Raw genomic sequence first — 7022 nt, 5'->3', positions numbered from 1 at the left:
GGAGGGGGAGGAGGGGACGGGTATATACATACACAAAGAGTGCAATGCGCACCACCTGAAGGATGGACATATTTGAAACTCGGACTTAGCGGGGGAGGGCAACATACGTAACCTAAACATCTGTACCCCCATAATATGCTGAAATAAAAAAAAAATCTCTTTTGATATTGTTAGTTCAGCTGCAAGCCTGGGATCTATGCATCCAAACCACTGCATCTGATAAGGGAAGCCAGGCTAGTCTGCACCTAGAAGGTTATAATACTCTCTGTCTCCTTATAATGTTCATCTGATGAAGTGGACTCAAATATCACATCCTGAGCTTACTGCTCACCATTATTCTTCACACCATGATGCCTGAGTAGAAGTTATACTTATCACAATGGAGACCCACACCAGGTGCCCAAAGGCCATTATATTCACGGATACCCATGCCTGTGTATGAAGCAGGGCATATGGACCCCAATGCACAACACGACTGAAGCACCTATAGAGAAACTACATGCATATATAACGAGTGTGTGTCAACATATTACAAAAAGCAGTGGACAAAGAGTTGAACACACCCCTCCAGAACAGCAGCCTGAAGGATTCCAGAGGAGCATGGTTCTCAGTCACCTGCCTTCAGGCCAAGATCCCTTTTTCTGTAGAAACCCAGAAACTTACTTCATCTGTATTTTTTGTGAGTTCCTCACACATGCAGCTACCATATCCTCTTGTGCTCACATGCTCTCTCTGATCAGCCTCTGCCTCTGCCATTTCAGGTGTGTTTCTCCATTCTGCTGGAAGGGAATTAAAAAATCAGTTTTAAAGAGGGAGTGGGGCTAGGGTAATGCTCTTTCCCATTCTGTATCCTAGGTGCTACTTGATCTCCTACATCTTGCCCCTGATCTGTCCTGGAATTAGATTCCCCTTTACCTCTGAGTTCTAAATTATATCTGACTCCCTTAGAAAGGGGTATTTCTCCCATCTTCCCAGATTGTGGAAAGAGGGAAGGAGTAGAAAGAAGGAAGTAAGAGGCAAGAGGAGAACAGGATAGATGGAGACAGGAAAGAGGAAGTAACTCAGGAAAGTAGAGGTAAATGTACCAAACTTCAAAATGGAAAAGTCCAAATTATACATTTCTGAAGTGGGCATCAAGCCCTAGTAAATTTCTAGAACAGGTTATTTACAGATGGCTTTGTGGATTCAAAGAAAGGGAAACTCTCAGGGAATCTTCCCAGTCCTACTGCAGATGCTACTAACATTTCCAATCTGCAAATAGATGTAAGGAGCAGCCCTGTGAAGGTGGTGAGCTGTGGTATGAGGAAAGGGCTAGAGAGGAAGCGTCATTCTCTAATAGGATCTGATCGGTGATTCCAGCAACTCCATTCCAGACAAACTACATTATACTCAAACTTTTCAGCACCACACAGTAAGCAATGAGATCCTTCCGCCAGTATAATTTATACAGATGCGCCTCAATTTACAATCAGGTTACATCCCAATAAACCTTTTGTAGTAAATCGTGGAGCATACTGAATACTATCCATTTTGCACCATCATAAAGTAAAAATAAATAAATAAATAATAAACCAAACCATTGTAAGTTGGGGACTGTTTGTACTGTGTATTAATATACAGATCCAGTGGCCCTTTCATGAACTCTTTGGGGCATTTGTTTCAGATTATGAATTTTTTTTAATTTTACAAAGATGATAATACTGGGCATATATTATATATTACATAATATACCAAGTTTGAATCAAACACGATTAAACACATTAATGTTTATGCAGCAAAATATATACATATTCACACTAAGTGGTATGAAACTATCACATAGTCTCATTCCAATTCAGTTCAGGTTTGGCTGTCAAACAATTTTGCCACAAACTTGTGAAAACTTTTGCTTTGGAGTACTTTTTGGATCTTGGCATCATGGATAAGGAATTGTGGATTCATATTGATTCTTAATATTCTTTGAAATGGATGAATTTCAAAGGGAGAATTTAATGCTGTAGTATAAGTTTCTTTCAAGGAAAACTATCCACTTTAAAGTATCACTTTCTTTAAAGTTCCTAAGCCTATTTTCTGTTGACCGCAAAGCAAATATGGCAATCTAATGATTTATCCTAGTTTTATCCCAAGACAGTGGAGCAGAGTGTGAACAGCATGCACTGGGACTGCCTGGGTCAAGCCCTGCCTCTGACCTATATTAGTCCACGACCTTCAGCAAATTACTAACCTGCCAATGTTTCAGTTTCATCTGGAAAATGGAAATAAATATCGGCACCCATCTTGTGGTCATGTCTGAAAATTAAATTAAGTGATATATGTGATGCCTGAGAACAATGCCTCTCACACAGAGAGCACCACAAAAGTCTTAGGTATTGTCATTATTTGGCTCACAGTGGTTCTCAGCCTGACAAACTCAGGGCCATAAGACTCAGCCTTACACAGGGTGTTGAATCACCTGGAATAATTTGGGGAAATCAAGAGGAGCCTGCTACTCCCAAGAGTACCCTCCCAACCAGCTGTTAGAGACTAAGGTCTTCCTTTATAATAGCTCTTGTTCAAACACATAATCCTTGAAAAAAGTCAAATTTCAATGGGAATTAAAGAAATAAAACTGACCTCTTGTAAGAAAAAAGAAAGATATGAATGAGGACATGGTGTTATTGGGCCCTGAAGAGTGTATCACCATCAAAAATGGAGAATGAGAAAGTCAACATTCAAGTTTATTCACTCTTCAGTCCTGCAGAAAGCCAAGGGCTAAGCATCCAAGCATCTCCGAACCTGTACACTCATGAACACAACTAGCCTCACTTTCTAGGTGATGCAGCTGAAAATAAAGACATTAACTTACTTACTCAAGACTACACAGCAATAGATTGTTTCAAATTACTGATTATCTTGCATGTGCCCATTGCTTTCAGATTTACTTTGTATTGTCTCATCCAGTGCTGCACAGCTAATGAGTGCCAGAGCTGGAATTCCAATTCTAGGTCCTGTCTGCTTCTCACCAAATGTGGCTGAAGCTTCTCACCATAAAGCTCTTGGTCATCAGGCAGGGAATCCCTCTCCGTGAGACTGTATCAGATCTCAGCGTGGGGTATGGCAGGAACTAGTAGGCAAGTAGGGGCTTTGCAATAAAGAAGCCCTGTGGTTGGAGGGCCATGAATAAAGTACCCACCATGGTTTATTTGCCCATAATATTGAGGGAAATAATATTTCAGACTAGATGAGTCTACATATGTAACAACGTTGGCAGAGTATGTAACACATAGGAGGTACCAAAAACACAGACTCCTCTCCTCTACTTTTCCGTGATTGTCAAATACAGAGTCCTTTTTCTGTTCTATCTTACCTGTATTCCTTCCTTAGCACCATTTTAAAAGTCCAGACAACATGGGGAGCAGTTCTCAAGAAGGAAGAAACAAGGACAAAAACAATACAAAAAGAGAGTAGATAGGATGGAGCAGTGAGAATGAGGGCTTTTCAGAGACAACCAACACAACAAAACAAATAACCCTTGTCATTTGAGGTGGGCAGTGCTAAGGCACACGAGGAAGCAGCTGGAGCCTCCAAAAATCCTGCACCACTAATGAGGACACTGGCATTTCAGGGCTCTTTACTTGTACAACCGCAATGATAAGATGCATTCCCTCGCTCCCCTTGGCCCTGACCTTGTCAGGAATTTCTGCCTCTTTGCAACACCCTCCATAGGCTCCAGAAAGATCCTGTGTCACGGAAGAGAAGTTTGGATCTCACAGGACCCTTTGTTCATCACTGCTAAGCCCTAGTCTGTCAAGAAGACATCTGGGCCCTGACCACACAGGCAAGAGGATGTCTTGCCTCCTGGCCACCAGCAGAGCTGGAGTAGTGGCTGCTCAGTAGTCTGAAGCCTCAGCAGGGAAAATATCAAGGAAGACACTGCTCAAACACTTGGCAGATGTCAGGTTGGTTTTCTTTATTAAAACTGGTATAACTGTGATTTAATTCAGCACTGATGTGTCATTTATCATCCCACCCTATTTTCCGCAGACCCTGCCACCCACCCCCAACCCAGGAAGCCTCTTTTAGAACTTACTTATAATGGCCAGGATGGTAGAATGACACCATCAATATCGCAGAGGGATATGGAATCCTTCACCATTCATATCCAAATAATTCATTACAAATGAGGGATTTTACTAAAAAGGTAGGGGGAATAAATTAGGGTACCAAAGATTGGTCATTAATTTGAAAATATTGCTGATAAATTGCTTCAAATGATTATTAACTATCAAGTCAGAGATTCATCAGACAGCGCCCTGCCTCTAAAGGTCAACGATTTATGACTGGAAGATGCTACTTTGACACAGGCAGGCTAAAGATAAGCATGCAATGAATAATTATCAAATGCAAACAGAATAGTGCAGAGAATCAAAAATATAAACTCCTAAAGGGTCAACTCCAGTGAATACACTCTTGGGTACAACTCAGCAGACAGAAAATAGTGAAAAGTATAATATAATAATAGTTCTTCTCCTTAAGTAAGTATTCTGTAAAACTGAATTTTAGCTCCTTAAATAGTAACCCATCCGAATTCATTGGCAATGTTTTAAAGACATATGCTTACCTGCCACATTAAACAGAACCTACTAAAACCAATCTCAGGTCTGCCTGACCTCAACTGAGTTAAAATCAGGATCCCCTTGTGAGTTATGGAGATGGACAGGGCCCAACCTGCTATGTGAGTATTTATTTCTTCCCTACCTCCCTCATGGATGTGCTTCTCCCAGAGGTGCATGTCCTCTGCCATTTTGTGTATTGCTTTGTGTAATATAAAGCTGAACTCAAGATCTCAAGTTATCTGAAACTAGGTAACTCCTAAGGCCAAGGTGAGGGAGTGAAGATACTGGGGAGGGAAAAGGACTCTAGATAAGGAGATCTAAGAACTCCAAGGAAGTTCTTCACATTGACAAAATGTGGAGAAGACCCAAATAAAAACTAGTTAGGGCAGAGCACCTTACATCAGTGACCTAGCCATGCACTAACAGAGCCTGGCCCCAGAGACAAAAATGATGGATCTAGGGAGAGATGGTGAAACTGGAGGATGTGTAAGGCCAGGGTGCTGTCTGCTTCAATCACTGTTCAGAGGAACTGTCCACGCTGCTCGCCTGTGACCCTGGTTCTCTCTGTGTCTCCTAAGTGTCTCCCACCTCAGGATGCCACATTGATCAGACTGCTGTTTGGATGGCATACCTGCTCTCTCCATGCCTGTAACATAAATCCTGCTTGTGGGTGTGACCAGTTCTGACATTTGGCCATATGTTGAGGTCAGGACCTCCCAGAAGCAGACTCAGAGCAAGGGTTTAAGTCAAAGTGGTTTACTAGGAAGTGTCCCCAGGAGAAAGCAGTTAAGGGGGGATCAGAACAATAAAGGGGAAGAAGCTAAGCATGTCTCAGCCTCAGCCTCATCCCCTGGGGAGATGTGGAATATAAAGCCCACCTCAGAGTTTGTCCCACCTTGAGATGAAGGAGCTGTGCTTTAGTACTCACACAGCAACCAGCCACCATCTAGGATGGCCTAGGTTTCAGAGTTAGGGTGGTGACAAATTCCCAGCCACTTCCTGCTCTCCAGAGAAGCAAGGTGTTTCCAACACCCAAGAGGAGCTCTCAAGGTCACAGGTGTCAGCAGTTAGCAGTAAACCTTACTGAAGCTGGGAGGCAGTTCACAGTTCTGCTAAAAGGGATCCAAGGTGATCTGAGCGGGTAACAAAAATGTTCTCTATATCATTCAACAGCATCCTTCCATGAACATTTACTCACTGAAATCATTGAGTTGTACACGCAAAATGAGTGAATTTATGGTGTATAAATTACACTTCAATGAGGGAGAAATAGAGAGAGAGGAAAGAACAACTGGAGACAGAGTGTAGGCTACTCTTTGGAGAATATTACCATGAATGAAAAAGGCAGCAGATAAGTGGGTGGTATCTTAAGGGAAGTGTGCGGCTTGAGTGAGAGCCTTTCTTCAGGTGGAAGAAATAATGCCACTTTGTATGCTGATTTAAATTAGGCAATAGAGAGGAAAAAAGTTTATGATGCAGGAAGAAGAGGGGAGACTTGCTGGAGTAATGTTCTAAAGTGGCAACCAGTCAATGACCCCATGGGATGTGTCCGATGCTGCACTATATATGCTATTTCGTGCATTCCCTAATTACTCCTTCCCCATGAAATAGATTAGGGAACATTCCCAATTACCAGGTGAGAAAACTGAGGTTCAAAGGGGTGAAGTAAATTACCTAATAATACATACCAGTGGGTGCAAGAGTTAGACTTCAAACTTATCTTTGACTCCAAAGACATACTTTCCCTCCCTAGACTCCAGCCCACCTAACTTTGTTACTGACTTGGATCTTCCACAGACTAAGTCTGCTATACTACCTAAGGCAGAACATGACTTAGTCTTATAAAATCAATAACTTTCACTTTCCTCAGGATGCTAGGGCAACAAGTAACACTCAAACCCCAACATGGAGTTCTAGACCGTCAAACAAGGAACATAGAGTCAGCTCTGAGAAGATGAAAAAAGCAAGGAAATGGCTTTTCCCCTAGAGATTCCAGAAAGGAATGCGGCTCTGCCAACCCTTTTGTTGTAGCCAAGTAAACCCATTTTGCACTTCTGACCTCCAGAGCTATGAGATAGATAAATTTTTGTTGTTTTAAACCACTAAATTTGTGACAATTTCTTTTAGTAACAAGAGGAAACTAATACACTTGGCATAGAACAGGTCACTGTTGCAGGCAATGGGGGTCACTGGGTCCTCTGAGCATACGTTTCCCAGAACTAACCATCCAGTGTAGGTATGCTGGGGCATTGATCCACTGCCTCTCATCCTTCATTGGTTGAGGATTATTAATACCTCCCTTCATCTAAGCAGACTGCAAGACTTTGGAGAATTCTCTGAAACAGAAGGCAGGAAGGCATGATGCGCATGCCAGGGAGAATCTGGCCTTGCACAGAACCAGTATCCACAGCTATGGCTGAAGTCAGA

The sequence above is a fragment of the Propithecus coquereli genome, unplaced genomic scaffold (assembly GCF_000956105.1).
Source record: "Propithecus coquereli isolate 6110/MARCELLA unplaced genomic scaffold, Pcoq_1.0 Scaffold96, whole genome shotgun sequence".
NCBI classification, from domain to species: Eukaryota; Metazoa; Chordata; class Mammalia; order Primates; family Indriidae; genus Propithecus; species Propithecus coquereli.
Note: the sequence above shows the minus strand (reverse complement) of the source record.